Source organism: Perognathus longimembris, chromosome 25, assembly GCF_023159225.1.
Source record: "Perognathus longimembris pacificus isolate PPM17 chromosome 25, ASM2315922v1, whole genome shotgun sequence".
Classification (NCBI taxonomy): domain Eukaryota; kingdom Metazoa; phylum Chordata; class Mammalia; order Rodentia; family Heteromyidae; genus Perognathus; species Perognathus longimembris.
The window spans coordinates 7,547,816-7,556,792 of record NC_063185.1 but is presented as its reverse complement, the minus strand read 5'-3'; positions in this window follow the sequence as shown (position 1 = coordinate 7,556,792).

Sequence of the window (8,977 nt, the reverse complement as noted above, 5' to 3'; positions counted from 1 at the left end):
CAAACCACGATACTCAGATTTTAGTGACTTGAGAAGGTAACATTACAGGTTTAAGCTATAATTTTAAAATGTTTAAATGGCTCTCTCTTTTATCATCTTCCTTTTCATCTATTTCCTCCTCCTCCTCCTCCTCCTCCTGCTCCTTCTCCTCCTCCCACCCTCCCCCTCCCCCCCTCAGATTAACCACTGTTTTGTTTTTGTTCTTTTGCTAGGACTTGAAATCATTACCTCATCACTCTTCAAGAGCTGGTGACTTTTGTTTTCCTTTTGTTCGTATGCTTAATTCAAAGAAATGTACAAGTCCAGCCTCAATTGGATTGCTGGAATGCTTTGTTACTTTTTTTTTAATACAGGGCTAGCAGGCTCCACTCCTTGAGGCACAGTTTCACTTCTGCCTATCTGCCTTTCGTTCTTTCAGTCTTTCTTTCCTTTCTTTTTCTTTCTTTCGCTGTGTCTTTTCTATTTTTCTCTTTATTTCTGCTTTCTTCCTGATTCTTTCTCTCACATTCTCTCTTTCTCTTTCTCCTTCCTCTTTGTGTCTTTCTCTTTCTGTTTCCTTTCTTTCTTTCCCTTCCTCCCTTTTTCCTTTCTTTCTTTCTCTTTCTCTTTCTTTTGTGGAAGCTCTGTGGCTTGAATTCAGAGCATGGCTCCTTTGTCTCAGTTTCTCTTTTCCCCACACAAGGCTAGCAGACTCTACTACTTGAGGAACAGCTCCACTTCTGCCTGTTTGCCTATCTTTTTTCTCTTTTTCTTTCTCTCTTTCTATTTCGCTCTTGTTCCTCTTTCTTCCTGTCTCTGTTTACCTGTCTCTCACTTTCTCTCTCTTTTCTTTTTCTTTCTCTTTCTATTTCTCTTTCTCTCTTTCCTCTTTCTGTTTTCTCTGTGTCTCTTTCTCTCTTTCTTCTTTCTCTCACTCATTCTTTCTTCCTTCCTTTCTTTCTTTTCTCTCTTTTTTTCTGGTGGTTAATAGGTAATAAGTGTCCATGAGAAAGAAGCCTGAGGAAACGTGAGGACTTGCGGTTTGAAGCCAGCCTGGGCAGGAGAGTCCATGAGACTCATCTCAATTAACCACCATTAGACTGAAAGTAGAAGAGCCTAGTCTTGAGTAGAACACCACAGGTTCAATCCAATCCATGGAACACACAAAAATGAGTTTCATGGACTTTCTTGTCCAGGCTGACTTCAAACCACAAAACTCAGATTTCACCTACAAGGAGCTGCTTATATTACAGATGTAAAGTCTTGATTTCAAAATCTTTAATTGGCTCTTTTTTACCTTCTTTTTCAGTTTTTGTTCTTGAGGATTTTTGTTGTCAGTGCAGTTTTTATGGCTTGTTACTAAAGGCCTGGCCACTCTCCTTGCAGTTTCTCTCTCTTTCTCTGTCTCTCTCTTTCTCTGTCTCTCTCTTTCTCTGTATTTAGAGCAGACCTCACACCTTGATGGTGGTGGTTCTGTGTGTGCTGGTTGGGTCTGGTGGGTGAAACCAGGCTCTGGCTACATTTCCTCATATTTTCCCTCAAAGCTAGCAGGCTCTCCAAGTTTACCCACAAGGGCATTTCTGCCATTGTGTGTATGGGGTGGTGGGGGTGAGGTGGGTTTTATGTTTTATTATTGTTTTTGTTTTTTGGTTCTTCTCGTAGGGCTTGCACTCAGGGCCTCATCACTATCCATGACTGGTTGCTTTTTTGTTTTGTTTCTATGCTTAAATCAAAGAAGGTGTACAGATAGAGCCAAAACGTGATTGTGGGAATGTGTTTGCTTTTTCGTTTTGTTTTTTTTAATTGATGGCTAGCAGGCTCTCCTACTTAAGCCAGAGATCAACTTCAGTCCTTTTTATTTCTTCTTGGTGGCTACTAGGAGAAAAGAGTCCATGGGTAGCCAAGGGCACTACAAACTGGGTCCTAAAATCTCAGGATTGCAGTTTGCTTGGAATACAGACATGAGCCACTCCCATGAGACTGTTTATACTTTTTCTTTCTTTTCCTTCTCTCTCTCTCTCTCTTTCTTACTTTCTTTGTTTCTCTCTTTTTTGGTGAAAGCTGTGGGGCTTGAACTCAGGGCATGGCTACTTTGTCTCGGTTTCTTTTTTAACTCCACAAGTCTAGCAGGCTCTACTACTTGAGTCACAGCTCAACTTCTGACTTTTTGCCTTACTTTTTCTCTCCTTTCTCCTTTCTTTGTGTCTTTCGTTCTTTCTTTCTTCTTTCCTTCCTTTCTTTCTTTCTTCCTTCCTTCCTTCCTTTCTTTCTTCCTTCCTTCCTTCCTTCCTTCCTTCCTTCCTTCCTTTCATTCTTTTCTTTCTTTCTTTCTTTCTTTCTTTCTTTCTTTCTTTCTTTCTTTCTTTCTTTCATTCTTTTGTCTTTCCTTCTTTCTTTCTTTCTTTCTTTCTTTCTTTCTTTCTTTCTTTCTTTCTTTCTTTCTTTCTTTTATTTCTTTCCTCTCTTTCTTTCTGGTGGTTGATAGATAAGAGTCCATGAGAAGCCTAGAGTACTTACACAGTGTTCAAAAATCTGATGATTGCGGTTTGAAGCCAGCCTCGGCAGGAAAGTCCATGAGACTCATCTCAACTAACCACCAATAGACAGAAAGACGTAGAGCCTAGTGTTGTGTAGAACACCACAAATTCAATCCCATCCCTGGCACATACAAAAATGAGTCTCATGGACTTTCCTGCCCAGGTTGGCTTCAAACCGCATTCCTCAGATTTCACCTACAAGGAGCAGCTTACATTACAGATGTAAAGTGTCAATTTTAAAAAATTTAATTGGCTCTTCTTTGCCTTCTTTTTCAGTTATTGTTCTTGGGTTTTTTTGTTGTTAGTGTAGTATTTCCAGTGACTTTTTTTTTTCCAGTCCTGGGCCTTGGATTCAGGGCCTGAGCACTGTCCCTGGCTTCTTTGTGCTCAAGGCTAGCACTCTGCCACTTGAACCACAGCGCCACTTCTGGCCGTTTTCTATATATGTGGTGCTGGGGAATGGAACCCAGGGCTTCATGTATACAAGATGACCACTTAACCACTAGGCCATAATCCCAGCCCCTATTTATCGTTATTTTCTTGTTGTCATTGTTAACGGGACCTTGCCTCTTTTGCTCAATTTTTCTTTCTTAATCTCTGAAAACTAGCTTGCTCTAAAATTGGGCCAACATAAACGAATTACCTTTTGGATTTTTGTTTGTTTGTTTTTGCTTCTTCTCCTAGGCCTAGAACTCAAGCCCTGAAGGCCTAGTTTTATTTTATTTCATTAATTCTTGGTGGTATTTGTAAGGGCTTGAAATTAGGGCCTTGTGAGTGTGTCTAAGTGTTTTTTCCCCTCCTGGCTAGCACACTTAACTACTCCAAGCACAGCTCAAATTCTGTCTTTTTTCCTTTTTTCTTTTCTGTTAATAGGAGATAAGAGTCCATGGGTGGCCAAGGGCACTACACACAATGTCCTAAAATCTGAGGATTGTGGTTTGAAGCCAGCCTGGGCAGGAAATTCCATGAGACACTTTTCTGAAATTAACCACCTCGACCCAGGAAGTAATACTGCCCACTGCGGGCATATAGGAAAACAAGTCTCACAGACGTCCTGCCCATTCTGGCTTAGAATCATGAACCTCAGATTTCAACCAACAGGAGCAGCTTAGATTACAGCTTTGAGTCTTGATTTTCAAATCTTTACTTGGCTCTTCTTTACCTTCCTTTTTATTTATCGCTTGTTTTTTTTTGGGGGGGGGTGGTGCAGTTGTTTGTTTTTTTGTTAGTGCAAGTTCTATGGCTTGTTATTAAAGGCTGGCCACACTCCCAGAGGTGGTGGTGGTTGATTTCTCTCTCTCTTTATGTCTGACAGGTTTCACACATTGAGCCACACCTCATCTTGTATGGGTTTTCTTCTTCCTGTTGTTTTGGCTTTTTTTTGGTCGTCATGGGGCTTGAACTCTGGGCCTGAGCACTGTCCCTGAGCTCTTCAGCTCCAGTCTAGAGCTCTACCACTTTGAGCCACAGTGCCACTTGCGGTTTTCGGGTGGTTCCTTGGAGATAAAAGTATCATGGACTTTCCTGCCCAGGCTGGCTTTGAACCATGATCCTCAGATCTCAGGCTCCAGGGTTAGCTTGGATTATAGACGTGAGCCATTCCCACATGACTGGTTTTTCTTTTTTTTTCTTTCTTTCTTTCTCTCTGTCTCTGTCTCTCCTTTTCTTTCTTTGTCTCTTTCTATTTCTTTTTATTGTAGAAGCTCTGGGGCTTGAACTCAGGGCATGGCTACTTTGACTCAGTTTCTTTTTCCCCCCCACAAGGCTAGCAGGCTCTAATACTTGAGTCACTGTTCAACTTCTGCCTGTTTTCCTGTCTTTCTTTCTTTTTCTTTCTTTCTTTCCTCTTTCTCTTTTTCTTTCTTTCTCTTTCTCTATTTCTCACTTTCTTTCTATTTCTCTTTCTTTGTTCTTCCTGTCTCTTTGTCTATGACTGTATCTCTTTTCTAGCTCTTTCTAGTTTTCTTTTTCTCTTTCCTCTTTCTGTCTCTCTCCCTCTGTCTCTCTTTCTCTCCTTCCTTCCTTCCTTCCTTTCTTTCATTCATTCTTTCTTTATTCTTTCTTTCTTTCTTTCTTTTTTTCTTTCTTTCTTTCTTTCCTCTCTATCTTTCTGGTGGTTAAAAGAGATAAGTGTCCAAAAATATGACGATTGCGGTTTGAAGTTAGCCTGGGCAGGAAAGTCCATGAGACTCATCTCAATTAACCACCAATAGACAAAAAGAAGAAGAGCCTAGTCTTGAGTAGAACACCACAGGTTCAATCCAATCCATGGCACACACAAAAATGAGTTTCATGGACTTTCTTGCCCAGGTTGACTTCAAACCACAATCCTCAGATTTCACCTACAAGGAGCAGCTTATATTACAGATATAAAGTCTTGATTTCAAAATCTTTAATTGGCTCTTTTTTACCTTCTTTTTCAGTTTTTGTTCTTGAGGTTTTTTTGTTGTTAGTGCAGTTTGTATGGCTTGTTACTAAAGGCCTGGCCACTCTCCTTGAAGTTTCTCTCTCTCTCTCTCTCTCTCTCTCTCTCTGTCTCTGTCTCTCTCTCTGTCTTTCTCTCTCTTTCTCTGTATTTAGAGCAGACCTCACACCTTGATCAGTAGCTTAAAAAATTTTTTTATTTGCCAGTCCAGGACCTTGGACTCAGAGCCTGACCACTGTCCATGGCTTCTTTTTACTCAAGGCTAGCCCTCTTCCACTTGACCCACAGCATCATTTCTGACTTTTCCTATATATGTGGTGCTCGGTATTCAAACCCAGGTTTTCATGTATAAGAGGCAAGCACTCTACCACTAGCCCACATTCCCAGCCCCTCAAGATTTCTTTTTAATTGTCTTTTTGGAAGTTCTTAGGCTTGCGCTGAGGGCATACGCACTTTGTCTTTTTTTTTTTTTTTTTTTTTTTTGCCAGTTCTGGGCCTTGGACTCAGGGCCTGACCACTGTCCCTGGCTTCTTTTTCCTCAAGGCTAGCACTCTGCCACTTGACCCATAGCACCACTTCTGGCCGTTTTCTATATATGTGGTGCTGTGGAAATGAACCCAGGGCTTCATCTATACAAGGCAAGCACTCTTGCCACTAGGCCATATCCCCAGCCTGACACTTTGTCTTTATGTGTGTCTGTGTGTGTGAGAGAGAGAGAGAGAGAGAAAGAGAGAGAGAGAGAGAGAGAGAGAGTGTGTGTGTGTGTGTGTGTGTGTGTGTGTGTGTGTGTTTCCCTTAGGGCTAGCAGGGTGTACTACTTGAGCTCAACTTCTGCCTGGATTTTTTGTTTGTTTTTCATGGTTACCAGATGATTCCCAGGAGTACTCAAGGGCACTACAGAGAGGCTTGAAATCTGAGGATTGGGCTTTGAGGCCAGCCAGGACAGAAAAGTCCATGAGACTCATCTCAATTAACCACCAATAGACAGGAAGAAGTACAGCTCTATCCTTGAGGAAAACACCTCAAGTTATAGCCCACCCCTGGCACAGACGAACATGAGTCTCATGGACTTTCCTGCCCTGGCTGGCATCAAACCATGATCCTCAGATTTCACCCACAATGAGCAACTTAAATGGCAGGTATGAGTCTCAATTTTAAAATCTGAAATTGGCTCCTTAGCCTTCCTGTAAATTTCTTCTTTTTGTTGTTTGTTGTTGTTCCTGCAGGTTTTATGGCTTATGACTAAAGGCCTGGCCACTCTCCCTGAAGTTCTTTGTTCTATGTCTTTTTAGAACAGGTTTCACACCGTGAGCCACTCTGTTATTCTGTGTGTGTGTGTGTGTGTGTGTGTGTGTGTGTATGTGTGTGTAAGTTCTAGGATTTGAACTCAGTGCAAAGCCGCTTGGCCTTAGTATTTTTGAATTTGTTTTCCTCATTCCTGGCAGGCTATATTATTTTTTAGCCAAAGCTCAACTTCTGTCGTTCTCTTTTTAGTTTTTTCGTGGTTAATATGAGGCAAGAGACCATGGGTAGCCCCAGGCACTACAGAGAGACTGGTTGCTTTTTTGTTTTTGTTTCTATGCTTAAATCAAAGAGAGTGTACAGTTAGAGCCAAAACTTGATTGTTGCAATGTGTTTGCTTTTTTGTTTCTTTTCTTTTCTTTTTTTACTTGAAGGCTAGCAGGCTCTCCTACTTGAGCCAGAGATCAACTTCAGTCCTTTCTCTTTTTTCTTGGTGGCTACTAGGAGAAAAGAGTCCATGAGTAGCCAAGGGCACTACACACAGCGTCCTAAAACCTGAGACACGCCCTGGATACTGTTTTTTTTTTTTTCTTTTTCTTTCTTTTCTTTCTCTCTCTCTCTTACTTTCTTACTTTCTCTCTCTCTCTCTCTTTTTTGTGAAAGTTGTGGGGCTTGAACTCAATGCATAGCTACCTTGTCTCAGTTTCTTTTTTATCCCCACAAGTCTAGCAGGCTCCACTACTTGAGTCACAGCTCAACTTCTCACTATTTGCCTTACTTTCTTTCTCTCCTTTTTCTCTTCCTTCCTTCCTTCCTTTCTTTGTTTTCTTGCACTTTTTTTCATTCCCTTTCTTTTTCTTTATTTCTAATTCTCTTTCTCTTTCCTCTTTCTTCCTCTCTGTTTCTTTCTGTCGCTCCATTTCTCTCTTTTCTTTATCTTGCTTTCTATTTCTCTTTCCTTCTTTACTGTTTCTCTGTGTGTCTGTCTTTTCCTTCGTTCCTTCCTTCATTCCTTCCTTCCTTCCTTTCTGTTTTTCTTACATTACAGATGTAAGTCTCTATCTTTAAAACTTTAATTGTCTCTTCTTTGCCTTCCTTTTCAGTTTTAGTTCTTGAGGTTTTGTATTGTTAGTGCAGTTTTCTGGCTTTTTACTAAGTGCCTAGCCACTCTCCTTGAAGTTTCTCTCTGTCTGTCTGTCTGTCTCACTCTGTGTGTTTCTGTCTTTCTCTGTTTCTCTCTCTTTAAAGCAGACCTCACAGCTTGAGCCATAGCTGAACATTTTTTTTGGCCAGTCCTGGAGATTGAACTCAGGGCCTGAATAGTATCCCTTTCTTCTCTTTGCTCAAGGCTAGTACTCCTCCACTTGTGCCACAGCACCACTTTGGCTTTTTCTATATATGTGGTGCTGGGGAATTGAACCCAGGCTTCATGTATAAGAGGCAAGCACTCTACCACTAGGCCGTATCCCCAGGCCAACAACTTTTGTTTTCTTTTTAATTGTATTGTTGGATGTTCTAGGCTTGAACTCAGGCCATAGCCACTTTGTCTGTCTTAATGTGTGTGCGTGTGTGTGTTTGTGTGTTTGTGTGTGTGTGTGTGTGTGTTTCTCCCAGTGCTAGCAGGCTCTACTCCTTGAGCTCAACTTCTGCCTGGATTATTTTTGTGTGTGTTTGCTTTTGTTGGTTATTAGATGAGACCCAGGTGTAGTCATGGCCACTATAGAGAGGCTTGAAATCTGACGATTGAAATTCGAGGCAAGCCTGGACAGGAAAGTCCATGACACTCATCTCAATTAACCACCAATAGACATGAAGTAGTAGAGCTGTATCCCTGGCACAAATGAACATGAGTCTCATGGACTTTCCTGCTTTGGCTGGCCTCGAACCATGATCCTCAGTTTTCACCCACCATAAGCAGCTTAGATTACAGGTGTGAGTCTCAATTTTAAAATCAGTAATTGGCTAGTTTGCCTTCCTGTTAATTTCTTCTTCTTCTTTTTGTTGTTTGTTGTTGTTCCTGCAGGTTTTATGGCTTACTACTAAAGGCCTGGCCACTCTACCTGATGTTCTTTGTTGTCTGTATTTTTAGAGCAGGTTTCACACCTTGAGCCACAGCTCAACTTCTGTTTTTTCTTTGTGTGTGTATGTGTGTGTGTGTGTGTGTGTGTGTGTGTGTGTGTGTGTTCTAGGACTTGAACTCAGTGCAAAGTCACTTGGCCTTAGTATTTTTGTATTTGTTTTCCTCATTGCTGGCAGGCTCTATTTTTTTTTTTAGACAAAGCTCAACTTCTGTCTTTCTCTCTTTAGTTTTGTGTGGTTAATATGAGACAAGAGACCATGGGTAGCCCCGGGCACTACAGAGAGACTTGAAATCTGAGGATCGTGGTTCAAAGCCAGCCTGGGCAGGAAAGTCCATGAGACTCTTATCTCAAAAAGTAAAACCGCCACGAGGCAGGAAGTTGTAGAGCTCTAGCCATGAGCAAAACACAGCAATTTCAAGACCAAGACTGATACTCACTAAAACAAGTCTCGCTTATTTTCCTGCGTAGATTGGCTTCAAACCATGAACCTCAGATTTTGACAATCTTAGCCGGTATGATTATAGTTGTGGGCCATGAATTTAAAAATCATTTGTTGGCTCCTCTCTTCTATACCCTCCTTTTCATTTATTGGTCCTTGTTTTGTTATTTCATATATATATATACATATTTTTGTTGTTGTTGTTGTTGTTGTTGTTGTTGTTGTTCGGTCCCAGCCACTCACCTTAAGTATTTTGCCCACCTTTGCATTCATT